The sequence below is a fragment of the Colobus angolensis genome, unplaced genomic scaffold (assembly GCF_000951035.1).
Source record: "Colobus angolensis palliatus isolate OR3802 unplaced genomic scaffold, Cang.pa_1.0 Scaffold41, whole genome shotgun sequence".
NCBI lineage: Eukaryota > Metazoa > Chordata > Mammalia > Primates > Cercopithecidae > Colobus > Colobus angolensis.
In genome coordinates, this window is record NW_012117488.1 from 10,371,859 (window position 1) to 10,387,131 (window position 15,273).

At 35.1% G+C, this 15,273-nt stretch overlaps 1 pseudogene; it reads right to left on the minus strand.

Moving 5' to 3' along the window:
- Positions 1-14,392: 14,392 nt before the first annotated feature.
- Positions 14,393-15,043, minus strand: LOC105521819 (annotated as a pseudogene).
- Between the last annotated feature and the right edge of the window lie 230 nt (positions 15,044-15,273).

Consider the following 15,273-nt stretch of genomic DNA (forward strand, 5'->3'; position numbering starts at 1 on the left):
CCAGGCACCTGCCACCACCCCCAGCTAATTTTTTGGGGTTTTTTTGTATATTTAGTAGAGACAGGGTTTCACCATGTTAGCCAGGATGGTCTCGATCTCCCGACCTCAGGTAATCCACCCGCCTCGGCCTCCCAAAGTGCTGGGATTACAAGTGTGAGCCACCATGCCCGGACAATATATACTTTTAAAGCCAACATTTGACACTTAATTTAGTAGAGATTACAGGACATTATAAAGTCACATCTCATGAAGATTTATCAGAGTGTAAAGGTGCCATGAATACTAATTGAAACAGCCAGTTTGCCAGATATGTGAAAGGCCACATAAACCAAGTGGAAGGGTCTATTCTGGAGTAGTCTCCTTCAGAGACAGCCACAACCAGAGACAATCAACTATTCAATGGTCTTCATAGCTTGAGTTTATACTAGACATTAAGCAAAGCAATCACGAAAGAACAAGATAAAAGGAATGTTTACTTAGGAAGGTGATCAACATTTAAAATGCAGAGTCTTTCAACTTTTCAGAATTTTATTTGTGGTTGTTTCTACCAGTCAATATTTTATTTCCTCTAAGTTGTATTAACATTCCAAAACCCCAAATCTGCAAAACTGGTTAGTCCACACAATGGCAATGAAAATCCTTCTGAGCATCCTTTAAAAGCACCAGCTTTATGATTATACTTTACAGTTTAACTCCCAAAAGTTGTGAAAAATATTCAGACACTGAGATAAGTAAATTTGCATAAACTATTCTTGTCTCTAAGATACTTACTTTCCGTCAGTACAAAATGCTTCAGAAAATGACCTCAACAATTTCTAAAAGGTAACAAACTATTTGAGAAAGTATTGTTTTTTAAATTTATTAAGCAGTTAAGAAAAGAGAAGAAATCTAATTTCTGAATTAAAGACAACTTAAAAACTTAGTAATTTTTTATATGTTTAATGTCTTTTGCAATTAGGAATCCTATTCAGTAATGGAATCTGAATAACATCCTGTTAAAAAATGAGACAGACACAAATATAGACATTTCAGTTCATAAATACCTGATGATTGCAGAAATGTGACTCTAAAAGGATCACTTTGATTTACTTTTTCTTCTGAAAAGTAATGATCTATCTTTACATTGAATGGATATCTCCTCCATTTGAAAACATAAACCACCCATCAAATGTCAATAATGTGATTTTAAATAAATTGTTAGAGAACTTCTGTCATTTCACTTCTCTTGAAATAAGTAGCATACAGTTTAATAATCATAACATTGTTCAAATTATTATTATGTTTACTTTGACAATGTAGGGTGTAGCCACATAGAAAGTGCTAAATGAGTTATTTTAACACATTTTTTAAAGTTCAATGAAGTATTAAACATTGGAATTTCAAAAACATTGTAAAATAGTGCCTGAATACAAGATAATATTTTCTAAGAGACTCTAAGAAACAACATAAAATATTATTGTAACAGGATCCTTAGGGTATCGCTTCTCCAGCCAGAATCCTTGTGTCCAGTGGCACCTTTGCCCAAGTTTTGCTTGAGCTGCTAGGCTCATTCCACTCACTCAGCCCATCAGGCTGTGCTTGACTCAGGCTACTGGCCCGGATCCCACGTCTGTGAAGGACAAGCCAGGTGTGGAGTGGCAAGGGGTGTGTGAGTGAGTGCAGGGTCTGGCCACTGTGCATAGCCAGGTGTGCTGGCTGTGGCGGCACCAGCATAGCTGTTGACTGCCTGTGAGGCTGCAGCTGGACCAGGCATACTGTGAGCAGCTTCCACTGTGAGCACTAGGTTTCCAGTGAAACCTAGAAGCTTGGAGATGCCAGGAACCACAGAGCCCCAAAGAGGGTGTAATAGACCTGGCTTGGGGAGCTTCTAGGTCTGGGCTCTCTGAAGGGCCACAGTTCTTTGCTCCTTCTCTCTTCTCTCCTTTGCATTGCTGGCAGTGGGGCAAGTGGGGTCATGTTTCAGAGCTGTTTGTATTACAGTTGTTTCGGTCTTGCCATTAGGTGGGTCCCGAAGTCTTGTCCCACATCCAGGAAGAATCAAGTATGCAGATTACTGGCGGGTGAGCAAGGTGGAGAGGAGCTTCATTAAGCAACAGAACATCCCTGAGGAGACCCATGGTGAATAACTCCTTTCTGCAGGCAGGCTGTCCCAATGAGTTCAGGAGACCTGAAGTGGGTAGCTCCTTCCTTCCTGGAAGCTGGTAGTCCTGACATCTGTGTGAGTCTGGCTGAGTCTGGGATTTTTATGGGCTCAGAAGGGAGGAAGTGCATGCTGATTAGTCCACGGGCGGCCATGGGCAGGCCTGGAAAAAGCACCATAAGTTCTCATTCTGGGGAGTGGACTCCACCTGTAACTGGCAGCCTTGCCCTCAGGCTTCCTAACTTGAAGGTGGGGTTTTACCAGGGATCTGCCCCTTTCTGTCCAGGCACCTATCTGCCTTCAACCATCAACAGGCTGTCCATGGAGCCCAGGCTGTTGGTGCTGAGGGGCACCTGCAGGCCCTCACCAAGCCACCTTCAGCCACCTCTGGCTTCCCTCCCACGCTTGTCAGCACCCAAAGTCCAGAGGGAGTGCCCCAAGGAGTCAGGGGGCTGTCTTGTCAGTGCCACCCCAAGCATGCACACATCCAGCCGAGTCACAACAGTGCCCAGGCTCAGCCATAACTTTGCTCTGCACTGGAGTGGGTGCCGGAAGTCAGGAGAGGTGAGACAGCAGGAGCAAGTACTTTGGAGCCTGCAAGGGCAGGAGCTTCCCATGTCCCTGAGAGTGCAGAGATGCCTGGGTGGCTCCTGCCTGTTCCTGGCACCCATGGGCCCCATGGAGTGTGTAACCCTCACCGCATCTCTCCTGCTGCAGCCAGTGTCCTCGCAGTGGCCACTCCAGAGGGGCCACTGCTGCCATCATTATCATTGAGAAATAATATAGGAAAAGGAGACTTAAAGCAAACCCAGCCATTTTTATGAAGGAAGAACTATTAACTTATACATTAATTGGGATTCTATTTTTGTGATAGCAGTTTGTGGGCTTGTTATTAGAAATTTATAGATAGAATCTGGACCCCAACTGCAAAATGTGAGATGGGCAACATTTAAATATACAGTTTTGGTTTATGGAAAATATTGTAATTTATTCTAATATGTCTGAAGAGAATAAGTGCTTGCGGTGATGGATACTCCATTTACGCTAATGTGATTATTGTACATTGCATACCTGTATCAAAGTCTCTCATGTAACACATAATATATATACCTACTATGTACCCATAAAAATTAAAAATTAAAAAAGAGATCAATATGTTTTCCCAAAGCAAACAAGAAAAATAAAAAGAGGGAAATAGAGTTTGTAATACAAAGAATTCTGTTTAAGCATATTAATTTTCCCCTACTCAAAACACCAGTCCCTTTTTGATTTTTACCAATAGCACATAATGTGTGGATTAAGCTAAAGGCTTAACATGAAACCTAGATAATTGCTTCTGGCTTTCATGTCTTTTGCAATAGAAAAAAAAATAGTGTCTTATTTAGCACTGGGACGTGTAAGTATACACATTCAGGTTTCAAGTGCTTGATGGTTGCAGAAATTTGACTGTAAGGATTATATTGACTCAAAATGTATATTTAATTTTATTTTGGAATAAAAGGAGAGGTTATATAGATGTAGAATTGACATTTGTCATTTCCTGACAAAATATTATATACAACAAAGTAATAGTAAATAGCATTTTGTAGTTAAGAAAGGAAAATTTCTGTGTTAATGGACTATATTACTCAATTATGATTTTATTTTTCATGGATAGTGATTAGCTTGGGAATGATTCCTTAAGGTCTTTCATGGGAAGTAATTTGGTTTAAACTTAGCTGCAAAGGATCTGAACTTCTTGAAAAATTTAACATTATTCATAATTGCTTTATTAATTCTTTTAGAAGTTTGTAAAGGAGAAGCTTATTAAGAAACGTAATTTGATTTACTTATAAAATTTTGCCTTTTCTTTTTCAAATCATATTTAGATTTACATTAGGAGCAAAAAGGACATTCTATCTATAGACTTTTCTGTGTATCTGGGTTCCAATAAAATTAATATCCACAAAAAATAAATTATTCAATATATATTTATTATGTATTTGCTACAAGCAGGTACTGTACTAGGTACTAGTATACAAAAATAAAGGTTTATACTTGATAAAGACTTTTAAAATATTACTGGTGATAACCAAATGAAAAGCTGTTCACTTAATTTTTAAAAAAATTCATTTATTTTCTAATATGGCACAAATATGTATTGTGTTTAGTAGAATTCAAAATAAAAACTTCGCTTATGCCATAACTCAATCTTTGGAATTCTTCAGTAAAGGTCACTAAATTAAGAAGTTATATGGAAATTGGAAAGAGCTGGAACATTTTATAATGGCTAGGAATTAGCTGAACAAACTCAAGCTAATTCTGCAAACTAACACAGTGAAAAAAGGGTTACCAAAAGTCTTTCTACAAGGATTACATTTGCAATGTTATAAATGAAATCTTTCTCTTTTCCTACTAGATTGAAGAAAATCCCAAATGCATTGTGATTGGCTTTTAGAATATTTAAAAATCTTTCTCAGATACTTAGAAATAACAAATATTCCTAGTAAAAATGCTGAATTAGGACAATTATTTATTGTAATTTAAAAAATGATCAGTTACAAAAATGTACTTAATTATAATTATTATATATAACATTGAATTATGACATGTATATGTATCACATTTAAATTGAAAAACAAAGCAACTCATAATTAAACAAAATATGCAATGTTTTATAGTATATGCATTTATCATATATTTAAAATATATTCTGTAAATTTAACTATATAGTGATAATATAATAATAAAGATAATATATTTATACAAAGTATTGTGTGCTTGCACTTTATATAAATAATATGTATTATACAGGATTAAATACTGGGTGTATGTGTGTGTGTGTGTGAAAGCAACCACACTTTTTCCAGAAATATAACTTAAATGCTTTCATAAATTGCTTCACACTGATGTGTATGTTGCATAACTAATTTATCCTAGTTCTCCAGAAGCATGAGTATATTTTATAAGAATCTTCCAATGTGCCTTCTGAATATTCTTCAATATTCTTAAATGTAACACAAAAGGTATTCGATATGGGGATACTAATATGTTAAATTTTAATATTTTTTAGCTACATAAAGCATAGTATCTTCTACCACAACTCATCTGTGACTGTTTCTCCTCTAAGTTACTATTTTCAACTTTGTATTGTACAGTGTGCTCTCAATTAAATCTATAAATATATATAAATCGGAGGTTGTGTGACAAAAAAAAGAATGCTGTGCATTATAGAGAAACCCTTCAATTTACTTCATAATTTTAATAGTTTTGTTTATTATTATTTCTGATTTTTAAATAATTTAAGCAGAAAACAAAGAACACTGATAGAAAATGCAATTGTTACTGCTTTAAATCACAAAGAATTACATTCCGCAGACGAAGGCAACGTCAAGTCATGTGGCCTTGTATAAGCCTTGTACCTATGACAATTACTAGTTTTGTTATCTTGGCTGGATGACTTCTCTTTGCCTGTCTTCTCAGTTGTAAAATGGGAGGGTAAACAGGGAAGAGAAATTAAATAATTCACAGCAAATTCTGGAAAGTCAGAAGCAATTGTTATTAATAATTAGTATTACTAATACACACTAGCATTATTAGTGGGTATTACTCTTTACCAGTGTACGTAACATGTTTTAAATGAGCACTCTTTCCCTCCACTCTGGTAATATTATTGACAAAGACAAGGAGAAAAAGTAGATGTTCTTTAACCCACAATGTCTCCGAAAATGATTATCTTACTTTTGGGTATAAGTTGCCAAATTTAACTGGTACTGAAGATTTTTTAAAAATTATAAAATACAATGAACATGCACATTATCCTAGAGAGAACAAAGAATATCAGAAGAACAATGCATGATTTGCTTTTCTCTTGCCGTTGTGCCCTATGAAGTAAAAGGTGTAACAAAGTAACTTTTTATCTCTAAAAAGAATGATCTATCTTTAGAGACTTCTTATCTCTAAAAAGAATTATTTTATTCAATTTTATATCATTAACAGATGACACAAACGACTTAATTCACATTAAATTAAATAACCAAACATTTTATTTACATTTGGGAAATAGAAGCAGAAAATGCCATTATAATTAAAAAACATATATTAGGCAACTCTATATTCTTGGTAGTCAGTAGGGGTTTCTCACTGTAAAATTAAACTATTGGTCCTTATGCTTTAAAAGCATAGAAGCCCAAAGTAATATTGTTAATAACAAATATTCTAACAGCTTAAAAACAACTGGAAAAATAAGGAACTAATACCAATGAAATAAAATTCTTACTTGAAGTGCACACCAATGGGATTAAACATTTACTCTGCGAACTGTGATTGTATTGCCTGCAGAATTGGGTGGGTGGGTAATATTGTATGCTCTGTATGCGAGTAGAGTTCAAAAGTTCACCACCTTCTTTTTACCTGGGGTTATGTCTGCCTGTTTGGATCGTCCTCCAACCTCCCTCTCCTGCAACCCTGCATGTTTCTGTGTGCGCACACACACACACGCCCACACACATTTTGTAACTTGCTCTTTACTTATCTCCTTAGATCTGCACTTGAATCTTTCCCATGGCACATATATTAGCTGTGATTGTCATATAGTTATTTATGCTTCACGAGCCTCAGTTACCTGGAATTCATTCATTCATTATAATTTAATTAACTCATACAATTTTTTGTCAATCATTTGATCAGTAAGTAGGTAAAATATTTGTTAAGTTAATTTATGAGGGTTACAACTTTACTTTAAAATACCTTTATTAATCCAACAAACCTATATCCTCTTACGGCAAATGCTCAGGTAGAAAGGATCTTTATGAAATTCCCCAAACGTGAGACTTCCAAAATAAATATTTTACAAACACATAGTATAAAATGCCTCTACTAATGCAAAACGTTACTTTGAAAGACAGTTTTGAATGCAGTGAAGATTTGATTAGAAGCAACTCCTTTGGAAACTACCTGGTTTGTAGAGGTGACATCAATTTTCTTTCTATACTCAGAAATTTGACAACACTACTTAAGTATCCTATTTTGTTACTATTTCTTAGAACTTTTGTGGCTCACGTGTTTTCTTTGTTCTGTTATCTCACTAGACTACAAAGCCCCTCATGCCTGAGAAATTTTTCCCTTTCGATCTGCTAAATCAAGGCCTTCTGCTAGTTTGCTCTTTGCACCTGCTTCTCTGAAGTTTGCAATATGCACTAGAGAGAATATCAGTGCAGCAACAATAGGCACCCTGGATATAGACTGATAAATAATAGATGGACAGACAGAGAGATGGTAAAAGCCATCGACTAGTTCTTCCCAAAGTTAAAAGGGACTGAAAAATTAGCAGGAAAGATGAATGGGGAATGGAACAAAAACTAGTAAAACGTTTAACTCTTGAGCCTTTTCTTATATTCATTAATACCCATATAATAAATAATCATCAACACATATTTCTTTTTATATGTAGAATTAATACATTTAATAAGGCAAATATAAATTAATGGGTCATGTTTCAACTAAGAAGCAGAAATAATAGGAATTTACAAAAACAAACTTAATTTAGATGTTAGTATTTCCCATTTATAAAACCAATGCCTCCAGATAAAAGAGTTAATACTGGGTATATACCCAAAGGATTATAAATCTTGTTGCTATAAAGACACATGCATGCACACGTATGTTTATTGTGGCCCTGTTCACAATAGCAAAGACTTGGAACCAACCCAAATGTCCATCAATAATGGACTGGATTAAGAAAATGCACATATACACCATGGAATACTATGCAGCCATAAAAAAGGATGAGTTCATGTCCTTTGTAGGGACATGGATGGAGCTGGAAACCATCATTCTGAGCAAACTATCACACACCAGGGCCTGTTGTGGGGTGGGGGGAGAGGGGAGGGATAGCATTAGGAGATATACCTCATGTAAATGACGAGTTAGTGGGCGCAGCACACCAACATGGCACATGTATACATATGTAACAAACCTGCCTATTGTGCACATGTATCTTAGAACTTAAAGTATAATATTTAAAAAAAGAGTTAATATTTATATAGCATTTACTATGTCCTTGGCAAACTAATAACTGAACATGTTAGTTTGAGTCTGAGTTTCCTCAGTTTAGAAGCAGGAGATTCCATAGACACTGACCATAGACAGTGTCCATAGACACTGACCATTTGATGCCTCCAAAGACAATGCTCTATGCCTTTATGGCAGAAAACTTGACCAACAAACAAAACTGGCCTGAAAAGCAAAATATATTTTACAAAATTACAAAATAAATTCTGATGTGAATGGCATTGCTTTGTGTTAGAACACGATTAATTAGCCAAATGTAATTTTCTGTTATTTCTGAATCAAATTTCTTACTATCCAAAAGAAGTTTTAAGACAAGATGTTTCTTTGCTGGCATGCAGTCAATTTAAGTAATCTGTCAACAGATATTCCAGTACAACATTTTATTTCATGTATGTCTTATAACATTTTTTTCACCTCTGGAAAAATTTTAAAAATATTCGAATAAAAAATATATTTTTAATTATCCTTGATACAATTGTATTTGCCTATTCACATGAGAAGTGATCTTTTTCTTTACATGTATCTAATTAGGGCAAAATTAAGTGTTGTTTCTATTTTAGCTAAATAACTTATTTAGGAAGTCATCTTTTGACTGAGCACAGTCTCATTTTTTTATCACCAAAATATCAAATTGTGCTTTACAAACTTTGAAAAAGTATATTATTTTCCTTTCCTATACACATAGGAAAAGACATTCTTCACAAATTAAGATTGGTATTGCATATATACATACTCATATATATTACATGTAAATTTTAATAATATTATTTCTAGACTAAGACAAATAATTTAATAATTTCTATTAAAACTGACCAGCTCTGGCTTCACATTTATAAATTATCCAGTGAGAAGCAAATTAGGAAACTCAAAATAGTATATACCAAGAAACATTTTTTTTGGAAATTCATCCTGAGGAGAAAGAAACTCTCATTTATGTGACATATACTCAGAATTTATTGATAACATTGTGAGGATTTAAGAATATTTCAACTAACTTTAAAAATCTGCTTTGGGAAAAAAAGAGAAAGGTCTTACTGCTTTCTATTTTCTAAACGTTCAATTTATAAGTCAATCTCCTTCTCTCCAACACACACACACACACACACACACACACACACGTATACTTTAAAATATATATCAAATTAAAATTTAGAAACAATTATGTATTTCAAATAACTTACAATTTAGCAAATACCACAAGCAACTAAGATTCTCTGACAAACGTTACCTGGCATGCCTGCTATGTAAGAAATGCCACGCTTGTCAAATTCCATTGAAAAAACATGCAGGTTCCCAATCTCTGAAAGTCTTTTTTGGAGACCTTAACCAAAACTGCATTTCAGATATGAAGAATATTAGTCTCCAAAGGATATGCCCTGCTGCCTTCTTTCCCTGTTAACAGTATTAAATCATCTTTGAACAGAAACCCTTTATAGTTTATCACAGCCTGACAGCCCAAAGGTACAGGTAACTTTTGTTTCTGGTCATTCAGGTAGGGCACTCTAAGTCATTGATATATATGTATTTCTCTATTGTAGTTTAGAAAGAAAAGATTATCTGTCTTCATTTTTGTTCATAATGTAAATATATACCCTCCCTTGCTTTCCCCCAACCACTTTCTCCCCATCCCCAGGGGAAATTCTTAGACCCTGCAGAAAGACAGAAACAACAGGAAGCAGTCAAAATCTAACTATTCTTAAAAAGGAAATGCAAACTAAGGAGAGATTTTGAAAGTTTTAATTTACTTCCCATGTTGCACAACCTCTATCACCAATTTGAATTGTGATGTAAGGATCAACTAGTGTTAGGCGGATGGTTAATGTAAAGTGCTGTCGCCTCAGTGACTTCTTACATGAGCATAAGAACACAGCTGAGTGTTTCTATGTCATAGTCCATCAAGGCAGACTTTATATGGTTTTAATTAAATATCTCTACTGTATACATGATTAGGCCAGTTGTTTATTTCCAAGTTAGGTCAAGCTTCAAACTAAAGTAAACCAGTTGCATTTGTTTGTTTAAAAAAGGAAAAAAAATGAGCTTTTTGTTTTCAGAAAATTGCCAGATAAAATGAAAATTTGCCAAATTTCATGATTAATCAATTATCAAATTGATACAAAACAATTGGAAGTAATAGAAAAATATAAACATTACATTTTTATTGAGAAAATGCTTTAAATTAACTTAAATGTAGCTACAATTAGATAGAAATAATTTATAAAGTATGGAAGAATTGTTCAACAAATTTAAAAAGTTTTACTGGCAAAATGATGCTTTACTACCTTTGTTAAACAACAAATTAGTTTTTTTTTTTCTTTTATGCATCAAGTACAGATAAACTAGGCAGCCAAAATGGTTCTTTTGGGTACAAAAAAAGGGTGCAGAAAAGAAGAAATATTTTTTCCAATGTCATGAAAAAAGAAGATATCTGATATAAATTTAATAAAACTAACAAATTCTGAACAAAAAGTGTAGATTGCTTTGCTCATTGTTTTCCTGATTTTATTTACATTTCAAAATCAATAACAATGAAATAATCTAGAGTATCCTTCTTAAAAGAATTGGAAGAATTGTTTTAGTGGGGCCAGAATTCCCATATTTGAAGTGAGTATGGCTAAAATAAAATTGTTCATTTTAGTTGAAATCCTTACACAAGAAATTCATTGCCCCATTAAACTTATGCAGTCATTTGTACTGTGTCCTGAAAAAAAGACTACAGTTTCAGATGAAGATTTTTGCTGCTGTGCATATTACTTCCTCATATATATGTTTTTAAAATTTTTACTTTAGCCCTGAGAACAACAAAAAGATAGATTTTAAAGGAAAAATGGAAATTGTCTTAAGATTTTAAAAGTCCTATGTAAACAAAGAGATTGGAGCTTAAATTATCTGAATCTCTTCTGGTTTTGTGTGAATTCTGGCAAATTAGTCAAGCTCTGTGAATCTCAGCTTCTTCCTAAAAATGGAGAAAGTGTCCATCTCACATGGCACCTGTAATGATTAAATGAGATTCTCTTTGTGAAAAAGGCCTAAACTGGCAGAGACAGCTATAAATAGTAGCAGTAGTACATATAAAAAGTAGAGAACACTCAAAATTGCACATATCATTCAGATAGATAACTTACAGCTGCAAGGGGAGAGAAAAACAGCAACATGTACAGTGTGGGGTTGCTCTGGGTGGTCTGGGCCTGTGTCTTCGTCTTTGTCTCCTTCACAGTCTCTGACTGTCTCTGTCTTCACCTCCATCTTCTCTTCCTTCTTCTCCTGTTCCCCCTTTCAGATGCTGAATCCCACCAATCTCAGTGCTAGGTGCATTCATTCTATCTCACTTGAACCTCATGGCAACTCTTTGGAAGTGGCTATCATTGTATCAATGGTTGTGCTATAAACATCACACTAAAAAAGGAATATGCATGGTCAAACCCTCATTTTTAGTTGATTTGCACTTTTTTCTTTCAAAGTTTCTCAATTCACATAAATTAACCTAATTCTAGGTAAAAACAAATGTATTTTCTCTGGATTGTTCCTTTTTAAATAGTTTTACAAAGGAAGGGGAACATCACACACTGGGGCCTGTCGTGTGGTGAGGGGAGGGGGGAGGGATAGCATTAGGAGATATACCTCATGTAAATGACGAGTTAGTGGGTGCAGCACACCAACATGGCACACGTATACATATGTAACAAACCTGCACATTGTGTACGTGTACCCTAGAACTTAAAGTATAATAAAAAAATTTTTAAAACAGTTTAAAATTATTTATATGAACCACGTTTATTGCTTTTTCTGATGATAAGGAAATACATAATTATTGCAAAAAATCAGAAAATATAGGAAAGCAAAATGGAATAAAATTATGACAACACCCAAATATATCTAACGTACATTAGTTCTCTTTGTTGGTATAGATGAGGAATAAGAAGAAAATTATCAGTTTATCTTAAAAAAAAAAAAAAGAAGCAACACTGTCTACTTACTGTGAATGTAGTTAGTCCCTGCAGTAGGATGGGCTACTACCATGTTCGCCTAGAGGCTAAAAATTTTTTTGAAAAAGCAAACACCAGAAAGAGATCATAACTTATCATAAATAATAATCAAACATGAAAGATCAAAATAAGTGACCAATAACTCCATATTTGCAAGCCTTTGCCAAGACAGTCATTATTTCTGAGAATTTTTAATTTATATTTCCCTTTGATTTTTTATTATATATGTATTTGTGCTTGTGGGCAATTGGAGTGATCTGAATGCTTTCCCCAAAATTCATATGCTGCAACTTAATTGCCCATGTGATAGTATTTAGAGGTGAGGGTCTCTAACCCATTTATGCCTGAGGTTGCAATTTTTAAAATTTTTGTAATCAGACCTTAGTGATGACCTTGAGCAGTAGGATATAAATAACTCCCACATGCTTAGCATTCCAATAATGGAACACTAGGCATAAAAAGGTTTTAAGAAGTGATTAAGAGGAGAGAAGAGCCCTCATGGATGGGATTAGGGCTCTTATAAACGATCTTGAGGAAGTGCGTTTGTTCTCTTCTGCCACGTCCTGACACCTAGACTGCGCCATCTATGAGGAAAGGTCTTCTCCAGACACCGACCTGCTGGTGTCTTGATCTTGGACTTCCCAGTTTCTAAAACTGAGAAATAAATTTCTATTATTTATAAATTACCTAGTTTGTGGTGTTTTGCCACAGCAGCACAAGCAAGCAAACTAAACAGAAATGAATCTCAAATTCTTTTAAAATTTTTTTGGCGTCGGTAGGGTCGAAATGGCATATGTTTAAAACGACACAAGGTCATTGGATTAATTTTTTCCATGTATCACACAGATGTCTTTAATTTGTTACTGGTATAAATGGAGCACTCTATAATTTTCTTCCTTATATTAATGTATTTGGTGTCTTGACATTTGATTAAAAATTAAGAAGTAAACTGTATTAATATGATAATTTTTACATAGATCGAGTCTGTAAAACAATTTTAAAGTAGTATGAGTTTTAATTTGGGTTAACATAAAGTCTCTTACTTACAGACTCCATCTGCAAAACCTCAAAAGAGGGAATACACTTAACATATATAGAGCTCATAAATAATCACGAAAGCACATACTATGGTTCTGAATTATATATTTGTCTGTTCTCATAGAATAAAAATTTCTGCCAACTCTTGCCTTCATTTTCTGTTTTATAGTCACAAAGACATATCTTTCATCTGAAGGCCTCAAGCTCCAGTCATTAGTAACAAAACTGAAATCACAAGTAAAAACATAAGCACAGAATTATGTTTCCTTTTCTACCTTGTGCCTGGTAACATCAAAAGTTAAATAATCTGAGGCTTTTATCATGTGTGCAATGGTGTATCCAAAGAGCATGTTATAGTCCACTTTCTCCATTTCTAATCTTACTATTGTTAATGCTAACAAGACATACAGGGTCTTTGAACACTCTGAACAATACACCTTGAAGTCTCACTAAGTCGGCAAGGTCTCAAAGGTTGTACCGTGTAAAAGTCAAGTAATTAAACACTGATTACTTACTGCTTAAAAAAAAAAAGGCTGCTGGGAAAAGTTGGATTCAGAAGGTCTAATTTCACACGGAACATTTCAGTGAAAATTAAGCCTTTAACTATATTCCGCTTGACTTGATTTGAAAGAAAAGGATAAGAAAAAAAGATTATAAAAGCTATTCAGTAATGTCTTTCTGCAACAGAACTTTGGGAGGTGACAAACAGCCGTTGGTAATTCATTTAGTCATCTTTTCCCCAAACAGCATTTGGATTTCCCTTCAAAATTTGGCTGCAACTCTTTAGTTTCATTATTCTTTCGAAATACAAAGGTTCCTGCCTTCTCTGTTGGCACTGGTTGAAATGTTTCAGCTCCCTAGAAACAGCTAATTTCTAATAAAGTTTGCAAACATAGTAAACCCCATTTTACCTGGTGCTGTTTCATTTCCCATACATGGAAAAAAAGGGAACTCTTCCCCAGAGTTTTAATTTTGACCTATTTCGACTTCGTTATCTTTTAAATCAGAATAATTAAAATTTAGAAATATTTAAGTTCTTCCTTCCATCACGCCCTACTCTCCAATTTACCTCAGTGGCTAGTATGTAGAAAAATGCCAGAGATGACACAGGTGCTAAAATTGTTTTGCTGAAAGACATCACAATTCTTTTTGGTAGCAGTAGAATTTATTCAAATGTGCCTTAATATAGGTGCTGAGGCTTGCCCATGGTGCTCTCGATATACAAGGACCGGACATTCTGCCAGTTTTTCTTAAGCAATGACACGAAGAAGTTGACAGCCAGGTGAATGTTTTACACAAGCTCATCGTCTGTCATTTTCACGTGGCCAGCGCCAGAGCCAGACATAACACCTTCGTCATTTGGAACTTGATGGTGGACTTCACCTCATCCAGTTTGGCCGCCATGTTTTCGTTGTGTGTGAGCAGGGAAGGGAACTTTCCTGCCTTATTTAGGCCTGGACCCAGGGTTTGTGGGATCCGCTTGATCAGAGACTCTAAGGCCAAAAATGCATTATACTTCTTGGCTAGCTTCTTGACCAGTTTCTTATTTTTGTTGAGTTTGTTCAGCGCCTTGATGTCCATGTGGGGGATATCCACGGCCTTGGCCTCGTTACAGTGTTGCCGGTCCCCCAGGACACACACAGATAACTTGGGGCGGGGAGTGGACTTAAGCCTGACGGTGACCGAGAGGCGCTTGCCCTTCTGTGGGTCACAGTTCCTCAAACTAATCTGCAACTCCGCTGTCTCCAGACTTGGGGCCCTTGCGCTGGTTCCCTTGCGGGAATTCCTGCATCACCTCATACACGGTGTGGCAAGAGACTTTGCTGCTCATGGCTTCTCGCGCTGAACTAACCAGAAAGGAGACACATCTCAATTTTTTATACCTCTTACTCTCTCACTTTTCCTGTTATTGGAAGGCATTTCTTTCCTTTACATTTCATAGATGAGATTAAGGATTATCTAACAGAAATAATTATACTGCTTGTTAAAATTTACTTAATTCATATCTTGCAACTATCACTATCTGTTCGCAAGAACATATAAGATTATTTATTTTCTTGT